General features: G+C 42.2%; 1 protein-coding gene across 2 annotated transcripts in view; it reads left to right on the top strand.

The window, feature by feature from the left end:
• The window catches only part of KLF12 (KLF transcription factor 12), a 1,402,590-nt gene that overhangs the window by 481,042 nt on the left and 908,924 nt on the right, over positions 1 to 12,624 (top strand). The gene's annotated exons all lie outside the window — the stretch shown is intronic.

Raw genomic sequence — 12,624 nt, forward strand, 5'->3', positions numbered from 1 at the left:
CACCAGTGATATCTGGTATTGTGAGTCCAGGTTTTCCTTTTTCCAACCTTCACTTTTCTCCCCTCCGCTATTGAGCCACCCAAATATGTTTGGATTTTCAAGCAGAGCCAGAAGGTGGTGAGTCAGAGTATATCTCATAACCCAGGGGAAGGAGGTTAAGAGGGAGCCTGGATACAATGACAAGGAGTAAAAGGACTAGTCCTGCCTCTGGAGTAAGCTTTGCCTCCATTATTAAGTATTGAGATGAGGATAATGTGAACTCAATTAATGAAGATAAGCTGTCCAAACATTAATCACAACTGACAGTTTTACGGACCCACAGTTCTTGGAGGACACGAGCAATAGAAATTGCAAATGAAAATCCTTGTATCCCAGACTGGTTATGCCAAGTTTGAATTTAAATTTGAGGCCCAACACAAAACAAAGCCAAACTAGACTCTGATTCTCCATGTCCATGAGCGGAGCATCAGTCGTGAGCCGTGCACGATGGCGGCGGCCCACGCGTGAATTTATGGAGTTTGTGATTTTCCATTGAAACCATAACATCCTTTTTACCAAAGTTGTTTCACTGAATGTTTATTCTATAAATAAAATAAATAGATCAGTTGCTAGGTATTCTACAATAATGTTGAAATCATTAGGCTACATTGCAAGTACTTTGTAAATGACAAAAGAAAACATTTGACTGAGGGCTAATTGGCTCAGTTCTGTGGTTTATGGTGACCTTTCAGAAGACACTCCCAATGGATCCTGGGAGATGCAATTTATGAAGCACTTCAATCATTGCTTGTTTAAAGCAAACACTTCCACCGTACTACCTTAATCAACTTGGTTGTCTATATAAAACAACAAAGATGCTGCAAGAAAGCTTTTATAGCCCATTTTTATTATGTCCTTGGGGTTTATGGACTTCTTTAAAGATGTGTATAAAAGGAAGTGGCACATTGTTTGTTGCTGCTATATTTTGTCAGGTTAGTCTTGATGTTTCAAATAGTGCCTTCTTGCTGCCCTTATCGAGAGAGCATTCTGAAAAGAGTGCAAACTAAGGGCGCATGCTGTACCAGTCTCCTGTCCTGCCTGCTCCCAGAATCCCTTTTGATACCATTGCTTATAAATAGTTGTTGAAATGTATAGTTAGATATGGATATGATGTGGTACTTCTTCTTCTTGAAAACATATGTTTTAGTTGGTGTTTCCTGCTTTGCATTTCCAAACCTGCAGGCTGGATAGCACACAAGAAGTAGTAGTAGTGAGTCAGTGATTAACTTATGATTAGTACCCTGGCCAGGCAAGATTGATGGTTTAGTTCACATTTTCACAGATCTGCACTTCCATAAATAAATGTCTGCCAGCAGCACTGCTACTGACTATTGAGATGTGGTACGTGCAGGCAGCCCCCCCCATTAAGTACTCAAGCATCAACCATCTCCCTCCCCCGCAGAGATGGTGCCCGGTAGCATACTCCGGGCAGGGTGCCACCACTTAGCGAGCCCTCACTGTCACCCCCTACTGGCACCATCAGAACATTTGCCATGCTATGGTGGTGGGAGCTTCTGCTAGTCCTGTGATATATTTGGGGGAATGCAGCACTGGCTGAGTGTTTCAGGAGTCAAACCCAGAGCACTCAACTTTGCAAATTGATCACGCTGTTGTTGAGGCTACAGCTATTAATATAGTCTTTTAGACTGAGGTTGGAGTCGATCGCCGAGGGCCATAAGTTGGGCAAAGGTCATTATCCCAAGCGATAATTAGCCACCCCGAGGTCAAAATGACTATTAGCACATGGTGGTAGTAGCAATACATGTTTTGGGGATTTCGTGCTGAAGCTGAAGTAAAACAAAATAGTGCTTTAAGAGTGAGTAAAGTAAATGGACAAAATGAGTTAGTAAATTAAATGTGGTTTTATTTTGTAGTACTTAAATACCATGGTTGTCTTCAATTTAAGCATTTTACTTGCAACTTGGTTGAACTGGAATAGGTTTAACATGAGCATGCACGCACTCTCATGTAAAAGTAAATGGTTTCCCTATTAGAAAGTGAAAGCATGTTCCAAAGTGTTTCTTTTTCTCTTTTGTGTGTTAATTAGAAGGTTGCAGAAAAAAAAGGTCCTCTCCGAGAGGAAGTGTCTTATTGAAACAAAATCTTGCCTGGAAATTGCATTATTGTTTCCCTGTTTGCTTCAGAAAACAGAATGTGCAGGATGCAGTCAATGCAAAAACAAAGAGCGGATGGCTGGAAGGTTTAGAATGAATCTTAACCTCTGGCATTTGTCTAGGCAACCCTCCAGACCATCATTCTTTGCCTTCCAAGACATTACAGAAGGAAGACCATATGGAAATCAGGCTTGGTCTTACCCACAAAGGGTTAGTCCAGCCTGAACTGCTAGGTCACATACCTTCTGCACAAGACCACAAGCCTCTGCAAACATGTTTCAGCCTTGTTAGGCCTCATCAGTGAGGAGTAGCTTGGGTCTTTAGGCCCAGCAGGCACGAGACCCACGTCTGGGCATACCCGTCCCACTCAGGGTGACAAAGCAAAATCAAAGAGGTGATGGCTGGAAGGTTTAGAATGAATCATAACCTCTGGCATTGCTCTTGGTAACCCTCCAGACCATCGTTCTCAGCCTGCCAAGCCATTACAGAAGGGGAAAGACCATATGCAAAACAGGCATGGTCACACCCCAAAAGTATTGACTGCACTCCAAACATTCTTATTGGATGAGAAGCGGTTGATACAGAGTGCATGTGCTCTTAATAGAGGATTTCCCCCAGAGACAACATAGCTCTTCTACTTGTTTCAATGGTATCCTCAGCAATTGGGAGCAAAGTGCTGAGAAATGCTGTCGGCTGCAGGGGTTAGGAGGAGCTGGAGGGTTGTAATTACCATGACACCACTCCAGGGATACATTGATGGCACTGCAAAGTGATGACAAGCGCTGGCAGCTGTCCACTCTCCATGTACTGTGTTGGTGCTCTGGAGCATAGTGTGTCCTAGTGATTGCCACATCCTTTGATGTTGTCCTCTGTACATTGAACTTCTGACTTCTGATTATTGAATGTTGCACCTGCTCTGTAACAGTTGCTGCAAGTTGTTCCTGCTGTCCCCACACAACCCTGGTTCTAAGGGCAACCAAATTCATTCATGTTGACTAAAGCTGGCAGTGTGAACAGTTTTGTCACTGATTGACAAGGTTCTCCTTAACTCAACTACTACCTAATAAGGAAGTAGGCTTGATGCAATATAGGGCACGGGAACCACAGGGAAAAACTGCACCAATGGATAAGAACTGAGGACCATCCACTTCAGAAGGCGTGAGAATAGACTTCCTTCGGAGGAGACAATGTGTTTAAAAAAAAAAGGTTTCCTAATTGTAAAGTACTTTCTTACTGAGGCATGGCATATTTACTGGAAAAAGCCAACGTGAGTACGTTTTTAGATGGTACAATTGGCATCTATTGGTGCAGTCTGCATGGATATGTATGGGCACAGCCAGCATAAAAATGGTGTTTGCATTTGCATACATTTTGGCCAAAGGTCTCATGAAAACGGTTTGAAAAAGCTTATGCCAGTGACTTGCATTGATTGGATTTTATCATGTGATCCAAACAAAAAAAAGCGTGAGAAAATTCACCATCTTAACCTATTAGTTCTTTTAATTTTTTCGGAGGAGTACCTCCCCGAAACTCACTAGCTTGGTTCGGGCGCCCTCGCTATGCTTGGTCACTCCAGGATATTCAAAGGAAACATTTACGCCCCTCCATTAAAAAATTCAGTAGCCGCCACTGGTGGCGACTTGGGATATGCAAGTGAATTGGTGCATAAATCATCCAAAAGGTACCTTGTCATTGTTTCATGGAATGTATGGGACCTAGAAAAAAGTGTCGGAAATGTTTGTATGTCACAGAAGATATGAATTGTGTCACCACTGTAGAGCCATTACAAAATGGCCACCGGAGTAGAAAGACTTGTCCAGTTAGCCCATCCTCTACGCTCAGCTCTGACTAGAGGAGCATGAAATCATACGAGTATAAAATAAGTCCACCACAACTGATCTCTAGATGGTCTTAGCAAGTGGATGAAAGTTGTAAATGGTCACTAATGACATGAACGATTCCATTATGCTAGTTCACACATACATTACAAAATGGCCACCAGAGCAGGCTGAATCTGTAAATTAGTCCATCAACTAGATTTGTGTTTACTGTGACTATAAATAGGGAATCCAAAATGGCGACGTAACACCGTTTGCACACAGTTTTACATCCTGAACACAGTCTGCATACTGATTCTGTAATTTAAGAACTCGTGTTTGGGAAATATAGGAACTTATTAAATTTAAAACATGCATTAGTAGGAAGATTTGAGTAGAGATGGAAGATACAGCTAAATAGTTGGTTTATTTTCTCTTTCTTATTGCAGATCACATTTAATCTAATGTAGAACAAAAACAGTTAGTCATTTAGTTAGAAAGGATTATCACAAGAGAGAGTTGACAAATCAAGGGAGATATTGTAGCAAAAAGAGTGTGTTTAAATGCACATTATGGTAATTGTTATAGGTCATCATTAGAGAATGGCAGCTGTTTGGACTTAAGCTGTTATGGAAAAATAAGATGATCAAACTACAAGAAATATGTGAATTGTATTTACATCGGTATTTGAGATTTTATCGTTCATTGTAGTCAGGACAAACACATTCTCTGGTTAATTGCTGATTTAGTTTGACCAAATACTAATTTTTATTGAGGACATTTTCATTGAGCAAAGGATAAGGAAATACTGAGAAAATTCTTCTTTATAAAGCACTGTTTTTCCTTCTGTACTAGTTGAGATGTGGATAGCAGTGCTATAGGTCCTGAGTGGATTTACACATTGTATTTTTATCTTTGATTGATATGATCTTCTAAGCACCATTACTAACTTCACAAGAAGTTATGTAGACCTGACGAAGAGTCAATAGGCTAGAAACACTTGCTGGCTTGTAATTTGCCATTAAACGTTACTGGGACGTGGAATTTCATTGATCATAATACTTAACAAGTGAGAAGGTACATGACTAGTAGTTCATTTTGGCACAGAGAACACAATCCATGAGGACCAGTTAAACAAGTAGTTTCTTATTCAGAGTGTTGCTTTTAATCTTTCACCAAATTAGACCTACTTCAAAATGTGTTCATATTTACAAGTTCATAACATCCAAAACAAATGCAAAGCACTTTGAGGGGCCTTCGTTCTTCAGGTGTAATTTATAACCTAAAACCCAAATGCAAATAATATTCTATTATGGTTGCCCAAATCGTCTCCATTATGCATAATTAATCAAACCAAGAGGAGGGATTACATGGAATAAGAAAGAGCTATGCATTTTTTTGTGGCAGCTGAATTTCTTGATAATCCATTTCTCAGCCTTCTCTCATAACACCACAACTACAAGACCCACATTTCACATTTGACATTATTTTAATTGTTTAATAGAGTGCCAAAACTCTCAATTTGCAGACATTACAGAGTCCTTTAGGATACCAAAAGCACAGTGATCCTGGTAAATCACATAACAGTCATTTGATAAAAGTGGATCTGGGAGACATGTTGGTATGTTGAATATGTGGTGTCAAACGGTGTGGACACCAAGGAATTGGTGGGTTAAAATAGTGCAAATCTAAGAAATATGAAAAATGAATCCGAATACAATGCTTACTTATAACATAAAAGCACGTTGAACTACTGTGCAGGATTTCTGTAGATAGGTGAGAGGGAAGGTTATGCCAGTGCTGGCATCCCCCAAAAATGAGTGTCGTCTTTTTTATAATGATTTTTATCAGGGCCTTGCAGGGTTACACACTGGTAGTAGCAGCATGCTAACACCGCCCACCTTCAACTGCTGCATTTCATAGCTAGTACAAAAGTACTGTTAGCAATGCACCCTCCAGAAGGAATGGAGAAGAACTTTGCTTTCTACTATTCAGCGCTCATTCTTCCTTGTTTTGAGCCTCTTTTATTCCCTCTTCTATTGAGACCCTTTGAAAGTGGAGCTAGTGTGATGGAAATAAAAGTGGGACTATGCGTGACCCTGAAGAAATAATTCACAATCCCCAAAGACAAGTACTCGTAAAGGCCCAATTCATGGAAATGTGCGCAGAAATCCTACAAAGGCCATGCGCCGAGAAGGACACTGCGCTAGCCTGCTTGCAGAAAGGAAAATGTGCACCCGCATATTCATGGAATTTACAGCGCAAAGTAACTGTATTCGGAAGTCGCGCCCTGAACGCGCCTGCCACGCCGACACGCAAAGCATAAACAGCCATATCAGCTACCTTTGCGTGCTCCCCGGGGCACAAATACACGCACCCTTCAAACAGTGCAAGGGGCCCCACGTTTGAAGGCTTGCAACTTGGGAACCCTTCGTGGGGTCCCCATAACTATATCTGCCACCGCAACAACATGCATATAAAAAATCATAACTCAGAAATAACTCTGAAAATCTGCGTGCAGACCCCTGTAAAATGCTCCTGCACCAAGCTACACTGCTTAAGTACACCCCGAAGATACATCAGAACCCCAATCTAGTACACGCACCCCGGAATCGGACATGACATCCCACCTGCACGCTGCAAATCCTACACACAAGTATACTTACTCCTGCCTTCGGGTGGCAGATCATATGAAGGATTTGCATGGACATATGTCTCATGCCGCACTTTTTTGCAAGTTCTTCCCCATTTTTGGTGTTCCACCCCCTTCCAAGCCCTTTGCGGAAGCGACGCCCATGCTCGGCTTGGAGTCTCACGCAAAGGCCCTCAGCTGCTTGAACAGACATACCTAGCCAGCGCAAACACCACACAAGTCCAGGAAAAGTAGAGTGCATTCGATTCCATGAATCGACGAATGCGGATTTGCATGTAGTTGCACCCGCAAGTACCCTATTTTCTGCGCAGATAATTCCATTGCTCGGGCCTTTAGTAGTTGTAACCCGTGGTAATGACAAGTACCCCTGAGACAACCTTGCTGAATCTCACCCACAAATACAAGTGCCCCTTCAGTTATCAGCTCCTACCCAACCCCGAAAAACAAGCAGTATACTTTACCCTCCATCTCTTCACATTCAAGTCCCCAGACCACCTGTACGGTACAATGAATTTGCACACATTCTTAGCGTTCATGCTCAGTGCTATCCAGCATGAAAATATGCAATATTAATGGTTTGAATGCCAAACAGTGGTAAAATGTTCGCCATGAATACCACCACTGGTTACTATGACAGATTGTGGCACAAACGCTAAATTGAAATAGAAGTGGCAAACATATTTAATTTGCACCACTTTTATGAATACTAAAACATCCAAGTTAAGGGTCTCCGAGCCACCCACTGGAAGGTTTGAACGCTACTTTATATGGCGTTTCGAAGTGGAAAGACGGCGTGCCCCCTTTGAACATTGTGCACTTGCAGTCGGTCTTTCCAGTAAATCTCCGGCAGACATTTACAGGCAAGATAGAAAGGGTACACTTAGGAACTCCAAGGCGTTTCCCTGACGGATGCAGTTCGGAGCTGAAAGGAATAACAGTGTCGAAGGATGCTTTGGCTGAAATGTGTGCCAAGAATATTTGCCTCATGAAATGGAAATTCTGATGCAGTTTCAACAAAGCTCAGACAGATTAAACAAGCATGACAGTCTCCAGGATACATCCGAAAAAGAAAATCTTTTGCACAGTAGTTTAGGAATCAGGCATGCCATATTATTTTTAAGTAGCCCTTTTTCCAAGATCCTTCCAACCTTTTTCTCTCAATTAAGTATTCCGATATGTAACTTTTCTTCTTATCGTGTTATTAGCATTGTTTTTTAGAACACTGCTGATTCAAAGCTTCCAGTGCTAATTATTTATAGTCTTTATATATTTAATTGAAAAATCTGTTGGATCAAAATGTATATGAAAATATTGATAAAAAACGTCCGGGTTCCTGTCTATGCAGTGCCATTCTTTCGTACAGCACAATAGTAATGCATTGTGTTACATACCTTAAAATATCATTTGATGTTTAAGTTTAAAGCTGCAAAATAATTTGCTGTAAAGGTGTTCCCACATACATGTCAATGTTCCATGCTTTACATCGGTGCAAAGACCTGCATTATATCATTTCATCAGTATAATGCATCATTGTAAAATAACAATTTTTTTAAATGGAACAGCTACTCATACCCCCTCTTTTTTATTTACCCACCCTACATTTTGATTTCTTTGCTCCCCCAGACTTTTTTTTAGTTTTGGCATTATCTCTAAGACACAACTATTGTATTGTAAAACAGGTAGGATGGAGAATGCATGGGTGGAGGGACACACAGATTGTGTTGTTTGGTTATTTCCAGTTGACTACCCATGGTCATTCCCCACCCACTACGCGCCCCTCCTCACCCAAAACACACCCTCCTCGGATCTCTATGAGCTAGCTCTATCCAGCAGGATCATCAAACATTGGCCTGTCAGTATTATTTCTAAACAGTCTTCTGAGAGTTAATGGCTTAAATGCAGCTGTAAATGAGCTCCTGGTGTGATGAACATGTCTTATCTGAGTGTGCCTTCGGCCACACGATTTATAGCAGTCCTTTTAAAAATCTATATTGACGAAGGCTACTGTTTTGGCTTGTGTATGGGTATTAGAAAGGCATTTTCCACACACTGCAATCATTTGCTCAGGTAATCACACTATTTTACAGCTATCTATCACATGCCTACACAAAAGCCAAAACTGTTGGTTTTGCTAAACCTTGTTCTCAATCTATCTAAAAAGAAAATATGAATAAAGCAATAGAACCCGAGGAGGGGGGGGGGTTGGGGAGGGCATTACCGGTCAGTGCCCTTGAGGCGATAGTTAGAAGCCTGAGCAAAGCAAAGCAGTAATGCTGCCCCTCCGACGGTCCTATTGCTATTAGTATCCCGGCACATTGTACCAGGATAGTAATAGTTTTTTACTCGAGTTGAGAAACAGCGTGTTAACCGTTTCTCTTCTCGAGCAAAATAAAAATAAAAAATGGCCGCAATCGATAAGGGAGAAGGCACTACACATAGGGCCTCATTACGACTTTGGAGGCAGCCATGGCGCTATTAGCCAAAATCGTGTCCGGGTCGGGGTTCCATGAATGGGAAATTACCAGGCCATTCCGAGTTCGGAGGGCCCGGTAATTCCTCCTTCAGGGAACCCGGGCCCGGTCCTTCCCCATTCCCATTCGAGCCCCCATAGGGCTCAATGGGAATGGGGAGGGAGCTAACAACAGGACTGTCAATTACGGGCCCGTTGTTAGCTCCCTGGTTCCCTCAAGGAACCCGATATGGATGTCTGGAAAAACCAGACGTCCAGAGCGGGTCCCGCGAGGGGACCTTGTAATAGTGTGGAGTAGGTTTAACGGCGTCGGCACCATTAAAGGCGCCGTTAAACCCATTCCGCACTACTCGTAATGAGTCCCATAGTCTCTACTCCCTATCCATGGTGGCCATTGAACAGATAAAAACAAAGAAAATAAAGAAAATATTCACCAAGGAATGAGGTGAAGGGACTACACATAGTCCCTTCTCTCTTTCCATGGCGGCAGGGGAAGAAACTGAAGGAACTCTGCAGGACTCGGCGCTCTGATCAGAGCCTAGCAGGTAAGTCTTTCTCGCCAGGTTAACAACCCAGTGATGGCCAATCAGATCATTTGTGACAATCTGATTGTCCCTCGCTGGGTACTAATACTCATAAGGAAATGGCTTAATATAAACTAGTAGGACATAAAAGGCATCAATATTAAACTTTTAGTCAATACAGTGTTCATCCGAAAACTATTGAAGTATCAGCAAGATGGCATTTGTGGATTATAGCTTCTGATATTAAAGTGCAATCTCAAGTTCCTTCCTTAAGGACCAAAGGAATGACAGTCAGTGTATGAGACTTCTGCTACAAAGCTAAATTATATTAGGGAATATTTGTAAAATACCTTATTTGTCATTTTTATGGCTTCTTGGCACTCCAGGTTGTCTCAGTGGTGCGAAGAGGTGGGTCACCCTCAGCGAGGCTCCAAAGGGGGTGCTTTAATGCTCCATGAAGTGGGTGGCATATATGGTTGGTTAGTTGAGGGGTGTCAATGGCCTTCAGTGACACCTGGGTGTTAGTGTTAGCATAGGATTTATTCATCACTGTGGTTAGTGAACATCTTCTATGGCCTCCGGGTGGTCATGCCATCAGCACTTCGGTGGCTCCTGGGTGTCACTGTTAGTGTCCATCTTTTCATCAGTTTAGCGGGTGGAAGTGGCTTCATGACTGTAGTTGGCCAAGTCTTCAAAATGTCTGTGATTCCTTATTGTCAGTGTTTGTGTATGGTCACCTATGTGATGGGTGGGGGTAAAACTGTAGCTCAAGGTGATCAAGCATTCAACATTTTCGTGACAGGTGACAGTTTTAGTTTGAGGTGTTATTTCATCAGTTTGGTGTAAATAGTTCTTGCTCTGTTTGGTCAGTCATACGATTTCCTCAAGTCAAATTGAGTTCAATCTTCTGCAAATGCTCTATGTCTGTATTCAACAATTAATGTGTACACCAATGTGGATGACAGATGCAGTCTTTTCCCTTAAGTGGGTCATGCTTACCAGTATTACACGTTGAGAGTGTGTCTGGTCGGTGAGTGTAATTATAAACTCAGGATGACACTTGAGTTCCAGTGTTAGTGTGAGTTGGTTCCTCCGTGTGATAGGTTTTCAAGGCTTCTTGGTTCAAGCTTTCTATGGTGGGTATCTGTGTTAGTATTGCAGATGAGTGTTGGTACTAGCCTCCCATGATAGATGTCATAGGGCCTCATTACGACCCAGGCGGAGGACCACGGTGCTATTAGCGGATTAGCGAACACGGATGCATCACTCCACAGCCTTCGCCACTCCAACTTATACACCAGAATCAGCACCGCGGCATCCCTCTGTGTTTCAGAAGTCCTTTCACGGCTTCTGCAGCACGCGGATTTGCACTACACCAGGATCCTGTGTAGCCTGCTCAGGCTGTGCATGCTGCCCTACTCCCGAGGATAGCGAGTGACTGCGCCATCATATGAAGAAATCTATTGTCCTGAAGAAGATGGTTTTCAATTATATATAACTATCGAAACCGGTCGACCTGACCTGCTGTGGCCCCTCCACAACATCATAAGATATCTCCGTAAGAAGGAGGCGATATCTAGACACTCAAGACCACGACCCAGCATCCAATAGGTTTCTAGCACCTCAAGTGCGGACACAGTGATTTTGTTTTCTCTGAACAAACTATTTGTGTGGTTACTCTGATTACCCTTTTTTTAACGTTTTTAACCAAGACAACCACCCACATGAAAAGGATTTCGAGACATTTGGGTTAATAGAGGAAGTATATGTAAATCCCAATGCCCCTGCACCATTCATGTCAGTTACAAGGCGCTTGAGTCATTACAAAGAGAGAGAATTATTTCCCCTCTCTAAGCAACATATGACCTGATGGGTGGCTGTCACTTGGCAGAACATTTTCCGATCTAGTGTCCCCCTTGGACTTCCGAAACTTGACTATTTATTGAAGGCAATCCCGCCCATTCAATACTTGTTTCCCCACACAACAGTCCTAGCTATCTGATCACTCCTTTTTCCAACTCTTGGAAAACTGACTCCTCTTACACCCTATTTCAGTACGGGTTTCTCTGTTTCTTTTCTGTATTGTGCATCTGGTTATTGTACAAACCTTAAGCACTGAAAATACATCAAATTATTTAAAACATAATAACTATTTCAGTAGCTGCCCACAAGGGTCTGTCATTGGTCAAGCCCTTTTCACCGTCTGCACTTCTCTCTTTGAAATCTTCTCTATTCCCATTTGTGGTATGTTAACTCCCCAAACCTCCAAGCTATCCTCTCAACTTTGCAATTGTTTCTTATCATAAAACCCTGAATTTTGATACTCACCCTCTTATAAAACCGCAGTGGTCTATCTTATGGAAACGGATGTCTCACCTCTTGTATAATTTTACTCCTGAGATCTTTACCCCATCTTAAAGGCTAGCAATCTGCAGGTTCTCTTTCATAGCAATCTCAAAATTGAATCATTCAGGATGTCTGTCCATATCTCACATTTCCCTATAAGAAATGTTTGATGCCTGCTTTAGTTCTCAGCAGGCTGGAGTACAGATTCAGCCCCCACCTTTGCCCCTTTCAAAAAAGTAATGAACTCCTCCACCCACATGGTGTTTATCTTCACATGTTCATATTCCACCTTCATGTACAGTACATATGTGGAACTCTCTTGCCATGCAATTTCTGCATTTGGTCTTTATTTCCATCCATGGCCTTTCTTCCACTACCTGACTGTCTATCTCTATTCACAACCTCCCACTGTTAGATCCATGGCCTTTCAACAAGATTATCACCCCTTGTTTACCCTTCCCTGCTTTGTGCATTCACTCTTTTAACCTCCTGGCTTTCCAACAATAGAGTTTCCTACCTCCAGAAACCAAGACTCGACACCCAGTGGCAGAGTCCGTGAAGACCATTAAGAATTACCTCATTGTGTGAGAAGGAACCACTAATATGCACAATGGTATCATCCCCTCTGCTTGAGATGTTATATATTATGTCTTTCTGTGCT

Source organism: Ambystoma mexicanum, chromosome 7q, assembly GCF_040938575.1.
Source record: "Ambystoma mexicanum isolate Mex_15411 chromosome 7q, UKY_AmexF1_1, whole genome shotgun sequence".
Lineage (NCBI taxonomy): Eukaryota > Metazoa > Chordata > Amphibia > Caudata > Ambystomatidae > Ambystoma > Ambystoma mexicanum.